The sequence below is a fragment of the Mytilus galloprovincialis genome, chromosome 7 (assembly GCF_965363235.1).
Source record: "Mytilus galloprovincialis chromosome 7, xbMytGall1.hap1.1, whole genome shotgun sequence".
Taxonomy (NCBI): Eukaryota; Metazoa; Mollusca; class Bivalvia; order Mytilida; family Mytilidae; genus Mytilus; species Mytilus galloprovincialis.
The window spans coordinates 76,329,546-76,343,894 of record NC_134844.1 but is presented as its reverse complement, the minus strand read 5'-3'; positions in this window follow the sequence as shown (position 1 = coordinate 76,343,894).

Here is a 14,349-nt window from a genome sequence, read left to right as displayed (position 1 = left end):
ATCGAATGATGATCCCTATAAAGGCTCTGTCCCTATTAGTGGATAGTTGTTTTGGCCTTCTCTAAAACAGAAACTACTTTTAAATGGATAATTGTACATCTGTTGTATAATGTAGTGTCAGGATCTGACAAATTATTCTTATGTGTAAAGCGTTATATTACATATAACATGTATAGAACAATGCAAAACTTAGAATGTAAAAATACATACATGAACAAGTTTAACTCGACACACCCGTGATATCTTATAAATTTAATTTTAGAAAATGTAATAGCTAACTTTGTATAATATAAAGATCGATAAGACTTCTTAACGATACAACCAAGGTATGAACTGTAAATTCAGAAATGATTGCGAGGCGAATAATGTGACTGGTTAGATTCCGGAATAATAATAACACGCATTATAATATCTGATCCATATAGCTGTATTCAGATCTTCCTGAAATGTAATAGTTAATCTGAAGTTTTTGTTCTTTGTATAAAAAAAAAATTGAAATAAGAAATGCAAGAAATGATTTTTAATTTTACAGTGATTGAAAAAATACGTGTAATCCCCTGACGTTAAAATGCCGATTAAAGTACAGATTTATTATTACGAGGTTATTGGAAAATGTATTCAGAACATATATTTAACATCAAATGGAAAAAGCTATAAAAAAATGTATAAAATTAAATATTTGTACATTTCTTTTGGTTATTTATGGTTCAAGTGGCCGACTCATTGTCGTTAATCTTTGACGCTTACCTCAAATCTCTTGGTATTCTTAGAAACAATAGATAATTGGTATTCTACAGAAACATCATGGATATATTATGCAAGTGTGTGTATTTAGCGGTCATAAGCTGGTTTTCCATGCAAATCTGAATACTAGTATGTTGAAATATGGTAACAAGTCGTTCCGGGCCAAAGTCGAAGTCTTGTGCCATGCAAACCTTTCAGCAACAATAAACAAATAATGTAAGTAAGCTTTCATGCTGCATTGTTATTGCATGACCAATTTTTACATGAAAAAAAACATGCTTTATCAAATGTTATTTCACGATAGATGCACTTGTTTATGATACTTCCTTTTCTATACTTGCAATGAAAACAAACATTTCATTTAGAAAAAAAATACATGCGTTTGTTTTCATAGCAAGGACACTCTTAAAGACAGCGGTAAGATATTTTGGAAGCTCCACAGCATAACCCTATGGCATTGATTTGGCCTACTCGTGTTTTTTTTTATATTTCTGTATAGACAGTTCTCAGTTAGGCGATTATATTGAAATGTATTTTAATTGAAAATCATACAGAATTCCCATCTTCTCTCAATTATTTCCAATCTTCTTTACCATTATCTTGTATAGTCTAATAAGCTGCTTATATGACGTCTTGTAAGTGATATGACGTTTTATTCTAGTGGTATTTCAATTGCTTTCTTTGCTTTCGTCTTTGAAAAGATGTCAGCGGCGTCGTTTTTGGTTATAATGTGATGTCCGGGTATCAGTGAAACTACTACTTATGTGTCTTTTAGCTTAAATTGTTATATATTTTCTCATATATCTCTTGCTATGGTCATGTAGTTGCTTGGTACCCATAGTCCAACAGAGCCTTGACTATCAAAGTGTTTTCGATAATCTGTATTGTGTTGTATATGTTTTTGGTAATGCAGATCTCAATGACCTAAGTAATTGCTATCAAATCGAGATTAAATCTCGTTGTGCCATATGCCTTAATAGTCATAACGCAGGTTTACTTTGCACGGTATAGATAATTGCTCCTTATTCACCAGGTCATGGGTTCCCGAAATATGATGCATCTATAAAGATTAGTGTTTGTTCTTGTTTGCAATCTCTCATGAGTTGTATATCATTTTCCTGGCAGAGCTCTTTCTCTGTTTGTCCATCTCTGCTGCTTGTTTTGCATTTGATGGATTTGACTATTTTTATGTTATATTTGAGAAATAGCTCTTGAACGTCTTCGGTACATCCTTGGCTTTCAAGTATTCGGATTTGAGCGTTCGTAATGGAGGGTAATCCAGAAAAGCTCTTGTAATGCATTATAACGAAGTTGTTTTTGGGGTGTTTTTTAAGGCATTGAACATTGGTCTGGAGCATTCATCATATATCATAGAAGAGGGACGAAAGATACCAGAGGGACAGTCAAACTCATAATTCGAAAATAAACTGACAACGCCATTGGTAAAAAATGAAAAAAGACAAACAATAGTACACATGACACAACATAGAAAACTAAAGAATAAGCAACACGAACCCCAACAAACACTAGGGGTAATCTCAGGTGCTCCAAAAGGGTAAGCAGATCCTGCTCCACATGTGGCACCCGTCTTGTTGCTTATGTGATAACAAATCCGGTCAATAGTCTAATTCGGTTGGTCACATATATGGCATACCTTTCATACCACATAAGCTGTTGTTTGATGGGTTCTTGTGTAGCTATAGATGTAATCTTAGCTTTATCGTTTATGCCTTTTTTAACCAAAGCTCTACCGGCATTAATCCTGATTCAATCTCTAATGCTTGTCTGGCAGATGTCGCATGTATATACCTGTGTAGAATCAATGTATTCTGCAACAGTTATGCAGTTCCTTTGGTTCTACTGGACTACAGTATTATTTGTAAATCTTAAAGACTGTAGTGTATTTGTATACATTTTCTCTCCAAATGGTTTTGCTCATGTCTCTTTCTTCTCACAATATTTTCTAATTCCTATTATTTTATGAAAGAGGGATCAAAGATACCAGAGGGACAGTCAAACTCGCAGATTGAAATTAAATAAGCTGACAACGCCATGGCTAAAAATAATAAAGGGCTGCGCTTTAGCGCATGATACGCCCGTTGCTCTTTTAACTTGTCTTTTATGCTTTAAATGAATTTATATGATCAACTAGAAATATATATACAAATCAAAAGGGATGTTACATTAATATATTCACCAAAGTTTCATAAAATCCCCCTTTTTTAAGTATAAAAATTCATTACTTAAGAAAACGTAAAATCTAAAATTTATAAAAATGGAAAGGGAGCTTATGTCAATAGATATAAACAATTTATCAAAGTTGCATAAAATTTTGTGAAAGTGTTAGTTATTGTCCCAAAATTGGAAAATCCCCCCTTTTTAAGCATAAAAATTCATAACACGGAAATGTAAAATCTGAAATTTATAAAAATTGAAAGGGAGCTTACATCAATAGATATAAACAATTCACCAAAGTTTCATGGACATTGGTGAAAGCCTTTTTGAGTTATTGTCCGAAGTGTTGAAAATCCCCCTTTTTTTATGAATAAAGCCCCATTAATCCAAAACTTAAAATCTGAAATTTATAAAAATTGAAAGGGAGCTTACATCAATTGATATAAACAATTCACCAAAGTTTCATGGACATTGGTGAAAGCCTTTTTGAGTTATTGTCCGAAGTGTTGAAAATCCCCCTTTTTTTATGAATAAAGCCCCATAAATCCAAAACTTAAAATCTGAAATTTATAAAAATTGAAAGGGAGTTTACATCAATAGATATAAACAATTCACCAAAGTTTCATGGACATTGGTGAAAGCTTTTTTGAGTTATTGTCCGAAGTGTTGAAAATCCCCCCTTTTTTATGAATAAAGCCCCATAAATCCAAAACTTAAAATCTGAAATTAAAAAAAAACGAAAGGGAGCTTACGTCAATAGATATAAACAATTCACTTAAGTTTCATGGAAATTGGTGAAAGTGTTTTTGAGTTATTGTCCGAAGTGTGGACGACGGACGGACGGACGGACAACGGTATACAATAATACGTCCCGTCTAAAAGGCGACGGGCGTATAAAAAGACAAACAGACAAATAATACTACAGAAGACACAACATAGAAAAATAAAGACTAAGTAACACGAACTCCACCAAAAACTGGGGTGATATCAGGTGCTCTGGAATGGTAAGAAGACCCTGCTCCACATATGACATATACCTGTGTAGCATTTGCTATATAAATTGCATCAATATACTTGCTTAAATTCATAAATGAAAACAAATATACTAGTGCAAAACGATACTTTTTAAAGTAATATGCGGAATGCAGTGTAATAAACATCGCTTAAAGCAATTGCAGTGTATCTTTGTGTTTTGAAACAAAGTATTAACTCAAATAAATCTGAACACTTTAAAAAAAGAAAATTGGTCATAAAAGAAATCATTTGTTCACAAAATGTCTTTTTTTCATTCTAATATATTTTTGTTTCTGCAATACAACTGTAAGGAAAGATAGATTTTCCATAGATATAAGAAAATGTAGTATAAGAGCCAATGAGGCAACTCGTCATCCAAGTCACAATATGTAAAATTATACCAATATATGTAACACGGAACTTTGACTGACACCAACACCAAGCTATAAAGGGCCCCAACAAAAACTAGTGTAAAACCACTCAAACGGAAAAACCAATGGTCCAATCTACATAAAAAACGAGAAGGCAATTAGCTTGAAACAACTCTATTTATTTTGTATGTTAAAAGTTTAATAATGTTTGTTCTCGTGCATGACTGTGATACATCAACATTTTTACATGATAGGGATGTGAAACATTCAGAACAAAAATATAAAACTTGTCAAAAAATAAAAAAAGACATTTTACGGTTTGCTATAATTAAGATAAGCGAATTAACTCTACACTCTAAAAATTAGCTAACATACTACTATTTTTTTTCCATCCTACTTCATATATTTATGGTCCTGCTGTTTATGTATGAAAATATTAAACAACTGACCATCTTCATCAAACAAATATGTTGATACGACAATTACAATAAGAAATTGCAATATTAAGATATTTACATGAAATCGATGACTAATAATATTGGGTGATGTATGAGGCTGCTTATACATTTTTTTTAAAACTGGAAAGTCTAAATTATTCTCATATTTCCATCATTTTCATATACATGTATTTGTATTACTGAAATAACAAAATCACGTTTGCTTAAAAGCATGACATACAAACGACCAAAAAAAGAATTTGACTTTACATAGGACCAATATAGGACAGCAGTTTTGTTTAAAATTTACACTGTTCAAGGCCTTCTTTGGTTTCCACATAATCAATATTGCCAATAACTAACAAGTTCTGAGTCAAATCCGATACCGATACCAATAGTATACATAACATATTGCAGTGTATCATTGTGTGTTCGTTTGAAATTAAAAACGCTGTAAAACACTTATCGTATATTCAAAACTGTCAAAAGTCGTGTGTGCTGTTTTCGTATCGTATGGATACATATCAAAGATAAATATATGTTGTTTTTTTTTCCAAAATATCTATTTAAAAAATTATGTGATGCGTTTTAATGTAGCATGATGAAAAATATATAATTGTATATACTGCATTTTTTATTTTTTGAATTACGTTTAAAATGGTTTTTCCAACTACTGTACATCAGATTCCTGACTTAGGACAGGTGCATACATTTGCAGCGGGATTTAACATTTTAATGGTACTAAACCTATATGTACACTTCATTTCCTGAAAGAATCGTGCGTTAAATCTGGTTTTTAATATCTTGGTTAATCTCCCACTTGTATGTTATTTAGGCAGTTCCGTTTAATTTTAACAAAAGTTAGCATCCAACACAAACAGACACAATTGTTTAATTTGAACTGTCTCTAACAATAATTACCGTACGATATCTTTCAAAAAAGGTTTCAGTTATATATTAATCTAAAATACAGCTTAGTTATATACATATACCAATTGTTCTGGACATTCCGAATATTCAAGGTTCCACTCGTGAATATTTCGAGAAACACACCGAACAGCATTATTTGATACTCGCCGCGGTGCATTCGAACTGTTTTCTGGAGCTCGATCTAGGTTTAACTCGTGAATATTTCGAGAATAACACCGAACAGCATTATTTGATACTCGCTGCGGTGCATTGGAACTGTATTCTGGAGCTCGATCTATGTTTAACTCGTGAATATTTCGAGAATAACACCGAACAGCATTATTTGATACTGGCTGCGGTGTATTCGAACTGTATTCTGGAGCTCGATCTAGGTTTAACTCGTGAATATTTCGAGAATAACGCCGCACAGCATTATTTGATACTGGCAGCGGTGCATTCAAATTGTTATCTGAATTTTCTACCAGGTTTGATTCACACCGCCCAGCATTATTTGATATTGGCAGCGGTTAATTCGAACTGCATTCTGAAACTTCTACAAAAGAAGGATCCTTTTCACATTCATCTGAGGGACTACCAGGCGAATCATCAGCATTTTCCAAATCTGAAATTATTATGTTTTGAAAGTTCAGATATAAAAATCGAATCATTCACCTATAACATATGTAGTAATCAGTAAACAAACACAGTCTCACAGGCATTTTACCCTTACCTTCACCGAAAATACACATTTAACATGGAATCAAGTTTTGCACAACTATAATCGATATCATCAAATTCATTAAAAATTCAAAGATGTTGCTTTATAAGTATAGGCAAGGTAAGAAAGGAATGTCTTAGGTCTACACTATTGCACATGTTTCAAACGAAACCTTTCCTCTCTTATAACAACAAAAAAGAAGAGGGAGGAGGAAAGTACCATGCTAGATACAATCATCATTGAGATTTAAAGTTTTTCAACAATAAAAATCATACCACCGTGTGTAATAACAATACCAAATACATTGTATACCTTATTGCCGATTGTATTTAAAATGCCTCAAAAATGCCTTCCAATAACGTACATGAGAAAAATACAAAGAAAGAAATATAATATTGTAAATCTAGAACAGTCCTTGGATAGTGTAAACTACCAACTAACACCATACATCATTACACTATACAGCATACACCATTACACAATACACCATACACGTTACACTTTCGCATCATACACCTTACACCTTACACCATACACCATTACCCATTCTATCAACACGATCCAAAATTATCCATGACGCAATTAAATTTCAAATATTAAGATTATTATTACTTTTTATGTTTACAATCCGAAAAATTAAACCGAGTGACTTATAAGCATGGTGATGTTATGGGCATGATCCGGATGCCAAATATAAATAGTAGATTTATTCAGACGTTCGAACCATTCTGTAGATTTTGATGCACACCATGTGACTATCTACTTGCAAAATTACGCACAAAAATTTTCAGAATTCAAAATGGTGGATTTTAAGTGTTACCCACTGGACAGACGTGAAATCAAAGTGTTCAAAACTATTTGTCAACGACCAATGAATATCATCGTTCTAAAATTGAATTCACTTTAAATTATGATTAGATCTATCTACCACATATTGCAATAACTTTATTTTATATCTTGAGATATTGACATATTTGATAAATCAACTCATCATAGATACCAAGATTGAAATTTTATATTTAGTTGATAACGATATGCTCTTCAACTTTTTACTTGTTTGGCTTTATAACTATTTTGATATGACCGTCACTGATGAGTCTTGTGTAGACGAAACGCGCGGTCTGGCGTACTAAATCATAATCCTGGTACGTTTGATAACTATTATTGACATTTTATCAATTTTAATTAACGGTTCTAAAGTATTATTTGAACGTATAATTTTTGCTTTAAAAACAATTTAGAAAAACAAATATTGGAATAAAGTAAGGTTTCATTGAAAAAAAGCGGTATATTGAATAATGTTCGATAGTATCTGTCATTTCGGTCAATTTGTTCAAAACAAGCTGAATAAAATACAAAATGTTATAAATCACATATAAAATTTTAACAGCTAGAGTTCCTTAAACCTAAAAACAAAACGATAATCTTACAAAATTTCTCTTTATCCAACTGAAATGCCTCAACCTTCAACACTGCTTTGTAGTCGTATTGATTTCGCCAAAAAACTGTATTTCCTTCAAAAACTTTTTCACTGCACGTCGCAAAAGCTTGTTGTTTTGAAGAATACCACTTTTGACTGTAGTGCCAAGAATGAGGGAACCAATATGAACAAATTCAATTCTGAAAGGTGATTCCATGTAATTAGCCGCCATTTCTAATTCAGGTACTACTTTTTCGATTTTCGTCTCATCTGATGTTTCTATTTTCCATTTGATGTAACAGGTTTCGTCTAATAATATGACAAAAAAAAATGATTTTACCTAAACTTTGCTACATTATAAAAGAAAAACAATATGTAAAGTATGTTTTCATTTTAAACATGTCACATGGTTCTGTCACATGATTCTGTTACATGACATAAAAAACGTATACTTTTCATGTCTTGTGGATTTATATTTCATCAAATGTTCATTATTTAACCCACTGATATATCAATGTATATACAGTTTTTGAAATTGTATTTTATATGAATAAATTCAACTTCCATTGTGAAATAATACAGTCCATTTTGATACAATACACTTCATAAACAGGGATTTAAGAAATTCCACAATTAAAATTGAGAATGGAAGTAACACAGCGAAAAAATCCAGCACCTGGAGGCGTGCTTCATCTTGCCCCTAAACAAAAATCTGAACTAATTCATTGATGATGGACGTTATACATAACTCCAAAACCTAAAAAAATGAAATGATATTAAAAATCAAATAAGACTTACAGTGGCCATTAGCCCTTGACTTATTACAGGCGCAAAAATGCGTAAGTGTAAAAGGTGTTATGTGAAATCTCAACCTTCCCCTATACCTCCAGCCAGTGTTGAAAAAACAAACAAATATAAATACACACAATAAAATTCACATAAAAAAAGTCAGACTCCGATGTCAAAATATGTAACAAAACAAACTATGCAAAATGACAATGATACATACATTTAAAAAGGACTACTGACAGTTACTGACAGATCAGCTCGAGACCTCAATTTAACTGATTGAAACATTAAGTCTTCATTATATGAAATTCAAGCTCGATCCCTTGGTTAGGGGTTTATTATCATATCAGCATAAAATATAGAATACTACAAGATGTATTGCAATAAATGTTATATGTCTTACCTAAAGGGGAACTGTATTTAAATTGGAAGTTGGAAAGTTAAATTTTTACTTCTGTTATAAACAAAAATGTAAGCGTAACATTTCATCAGTCTGCCACTGTATGTACTGACAGCTAGGCAACTATTGATTTTACATTATTGGAGTAACTGTGTTTAATGGGTCCATCAATGCCCATGCTACGTCAATCTTTAAAGACCCAAATGTTGCTAAACACTTATCCGAACTCCATGATAAATATGTTGTTGTCCCCGCAGACAAAGCCCCAAATAACATCGTTTTTGTCTGTAAAAGTCACTACATTAATTGCTTGATAAACGAATTAGGTATAGACAATTCACTTGGAAACTCAACATATACCCTCACGACACTTACCAAAGAGGAAATCCTGGATAATCATAGGTCTGTTCTTTGTTCCTTTGGTATTTCAACCAAAGATGAAGAACTGGATCTTCCATCACTGTATAGGATACCTAAACTACATAAGTGTCCTTACAAACAACGGTATATTGCTAGGTCTTTCAAGTGCTCCACGAAACCTCTTTCTAAATTATTAACATCTATTTTATCAGCAATCAAAGACGGGCTTCAAAGTTATTGTGAAACTGCCTATTCCAGAGGTGGCGTGAATCAGATGTGGATACTTATAAATTCCAAAGATCTTTTAGAGTACATACAATCTAACTCTCTTTCATCTTGTAACAGTATTATAACATTTGACTTTTCTATATTCCATATTCCAAACTAAAAGACAAATTGAAAGAGTTGGTATTACTTTGCTTCATAAAAAAGAATGGCCAACGTTGATACAAGTATCTTGTCTTAGGGAGGGATAAATCATATTTTGTAAAGAATCACTCTGATTTAAACAAAAAAATCTCTGAAACCGATATTATCAAGATGCTTGATTTCTTGATTGACAACATATTTGTAACGTTCGGAGGACGTGTTTTTCAACAGACTGTCGGCATCCAAATGGGAACAAACTGTGCCCCTCTACTTGCCGACTTGTTTCTTTATTATTATGAGGCTGACTTTATGCAGGAACTCCTTAGGAAGAAAGATCAGAAGTTAGCAATATCCTTTAACTCTGTTTTCCGCTATATAGATGACGTTCTTTCACTAAACAATTTGGTGACTATGTGGAACGCATCTATTCCATCGAATTGGAGATAAAAGATACTACAGATACAGTTAAGTCGGCTTCATATCTTGACTTACATCAAGAAATTGACAATGAGGGTCGGTTGAAAACAAAACTTTACGACAAAAGAGATGATTTCAGCTTTCCAATTGTGAACTTTCCATTTCTAAGTAGCAACATTCCAGCAGCACACGGGGTATATATCTCCCAATTGATACGATAGTCCCGTGCGTGCATTTCCTATCATGATTTTCTTGATAGAGGATTACTGCTCACAAGGAAGCTAATAAACCAAGAGTTCCAAATGGTGAAGTCGAAATCCTCCCTTCGTAAATTTTACGGACGCCATCACGAGTTGGTTGACCGTTATGACCGTTATGGAATAACCGTTTCACAAATGATATCGGATATGTTCCTTACGTCGTAACTACAATCCCCTTCCCTTTCATGAATGTGACCTACCGAATTAGACTATTTACCGGATTTGTAATCACATAAGCAACACGACGGGGGCCACATGTGGAGCAGGATCTGCTTACCCTTCCGGAGCACCTGAGATCACCCCTAGTTTTTGGTGGGGTTCGTGTTGTTTATTCTTTAGATTTCTAAGTTGTGTCATGTGTACTATTGTTTTTCTGTTTGTCTTTTTCATTTTTAGCCATGGCGTTGTCAGTTTGTTTTAGATTTATGAGTTTGACTGTCCCTTTGGTATCTTTCGTCCCTCTTTTACATATAATCTTTTTCGATACCTTTAAATCATCTTCCTACAGTACTGTTACGCGTAAGGGATAATTTTGGCCTTCTTCAAGTCATTGTGTTATATGGCAAAGCTTTCTGTGACAGAACATTTGGAAGCAATTGGCATGTTAATTGCCGGTAGGAGACTAGACTCATAGGTTACACTATCAATGTTAATCACACCGTCATTGTCAGACTTTTCCGACCTCATGTTGACGTGTAGGAACTGTAAATGATAGACCAAGACCCGCCAGACACTGTGTAACTACCCATCGTGAATACATACTGCTAATTCGTCGTGCTAAAGCCAACTCATTTACTCCTGCCCCTCATTGACATCCAGGAAGTCGTGTAAGTGTTCGCACATTGATCCTCTGACTGACTCCATACAGGCGATCTAAGAGCACGTCATGTTTTCAATAGACCTGCATAACAACCAGGCACCGTATAATCATGTTCCAATGGGCTATTGACCATCGATGATGGAACATGAAAAGCTGGCAAAAAATCATTGGTCAGATGAGAGTCGGGTTTAATTACGACCAGTATAATACAGAATACGAGTTCGGCTGGAAAATAAAACTGCCTATGACCAAAACAACATTTGCCTAACGACTGCGTTCGGTGCTGGTGGTGTTAAGGTATGGGTTTGTTTCTCGTATTGTTGTAAGCGGGGCATGCAAATTCGACAAGCTAACATGAACGGACATACATACAGGAATTTGACTACTGAGCTGGTGATACCCTCGGGGACGGAACGTCCTCCACAAGAAGCATCGACTCAGTTGTGTAAATAGTTAATCAAAGGTAACAGGATTATAATTTAATACGCCAGACGCGCGTTTCGACTACATAAGACTCATCGGTGACGCTCAAATCAAAATAGCTATAAGCCAAAACAAGTACAAAGTTGGAAAGCATTGAGGATCCAAAATTCCAAAAAAGTTGTGCCAAACATGGCTAAAGTAATCTATGCCTGGGAGAAGAACATCCTTAGTTTTGCGAAAAATTTGGAAAACAGGAAATTTATAAAAATGACCATTGATATTCATGTCAACAGCGACGTGCTGACTACTGGGCTTGTGATACCCTCATGTTTATGCTGTTTCTTTTTGTCCTGCTTGGCTACAGTACTCGGTATCAATGTTAACGACTGTAGAATATTTGTATCAGCTTTTGTTTTGTCTCAACGTTTTTGCTTATCTGTTCTACTTCTCGTATATTTTTTAATACATCTTTTCCTATTCCCCTTCTCTTTCAATGAACTTGCTTAAATTCATAAGTTAAAACTTAATATCCAATGGGAAACTATACTTTTGTTTTAACAATATGTTTGAATGCAGCTTTATCAGAATCGTTTAAAGCAATTATTGTGGATCTTTGTGTTATGAAACAAATTCGTATTGAATATTTACTCAAATAAATCTGAACCTTTTGAAAAAGAAAATTAGACCGTTACAAAAACAGGACATATTTAAAACTCGACCGTAACAAAAACAGGACATATTAATCATTCGTCCACAAGATGAACTTTTTTCATTTCAAAATGTTATTTTGTTTCTGCAATACAACTGTTGGATAGATTTTATTTAGATATAAGGATAAATGGTATGAGTGCCAATGAGGTAACTCTCCATTAAAGTCGAAATTTGTATAAGTAAATCATTATATGTCAAAATACTGTCTACAACACGTTGTCTTGGCTAACATCGAACAATATGAGGCCCCACAAAAGACTGTTTAAATATAGGAACACATTTCAGTGTATTCAGCTTATAGTCAAATATGGGGCATAACACCAGGATAACATGTTACCGAGGCAATTGATCAACAGAAAACAACCAATTCACCTCTTTATACGCTATTAGTTGATGCAAATATCAATAGACAATGGCAATAATCTTAAAACAACTTGATTTTATTAAGAATTAGCTACATATTATAATTTGTTTTTATCTTACTTGATACATTTAGGCCCTGCTGTTAATATGAAAATAATATGAGGCAGGCATTATTACCTGGGAATGGGGATGAAGTCTGTATGAATTTATTTCTTTTAAATATTTGTTAAAAAAAATGAAACGGAAATACCGTAACGTTTCCGATTTTGGTTCTGTTGTTAGGGATTTTACTTGTGACATTATTTAAGTTATGACGTCATGTTCAATGTAAACAAAGAAACGTAATTCATTAGGTAACGTCAATTCATAGCAAAGACAAAGAATTATAAAAAATGAAATATTGGTATTTTTTTCCTTGAGTTCCTATATTTTACTAGACTTCTCAAAGTTTCACGGCAACGAGCCCATAAGAAGGAAGTATTTTTCTGCGTTCAGCGCAAATGCGGAAATAAACAAAAGCGACAAAAAAAAGTTTGAACGATTTTGAGTTCATTAGTACATTGAAAATTTCCCGATTTTTTTATATTTTTTTATTGATTTTTCTACTGTAATAGGGGACTTCGTCCCATAGTAAGCAACTGACCACAATTATCAAGAAAATATGTTGATTTTGAAATTACATTATGGAATTGCGATATTTAGATCAAAGTATTTAACTTTATATACGACTCATATAAAACAGCGGTTTTGTTTAAAAATTACACTATTCCAGAACCTCTTTTGTTTTCAACATAATCAATATTACCTACAATTAACAAGTTCCGGGTGTAATCCGAACTTAATAGTATATAAAACCTATAGCTTCCGGTTTTACTTACTTGTTATCTTCTCGAAATCCCTCTTATATCAGGAGATCCATGAATTTTTCAGTAGGTGTTTTATACATATGTTTCACTGTAGTACACACATAATAATACTGTGTTCTGCCTCCTTAAATGCTATTATTAATTTCATGTATTTAGTAAAATATAAAATTTCATTAATAGAAAGTTTATAATAGCAAGAAAACCCACGGCAAGTTAACACAGAAAAATGTTGAAAGGAAATTACAATCAACATGGCTTTATGAGATTACTTTACGCAGACTTAAGATTCAGTTCGGAAATAAAGCAAAGATACAATTAAGAGATAACTGTATTGTATTTGAAGCTTTAAGGACGTCCATCGGTACATGTAGTTTTACTGTCGCAAATCTAGGTAAACGGGTATTTGCGACAGTAAAACTACCGGTTGAAGTCCGCAAAGCGTCAAATACAACACAGTTATCTTTTAATTATATCTTTGCATTATTTCCGAACTGAATCTTAACTCTGCGTAAAGTATTTGCGATATCAAAACTACCGATGGACGTCCTCAAAGCTTCAAATACAATACAGTTATCTCTATTCAAATGCAAAACAAGTTCATTATTAAATTTCAATCATTATTTCAGTGTAAAATCTTCATTAAAGAAAATTCCGCGAAAAGATGTTATCTTCTTTGGTCCCTACACTAGGTGACGTCATAGGTATGCTTCCGGCGTCCAACATAAACACCGAACATTTTTTGTGCGGCTTTAGAATGTAATACAGTTTGGTAAAAAGAAGATT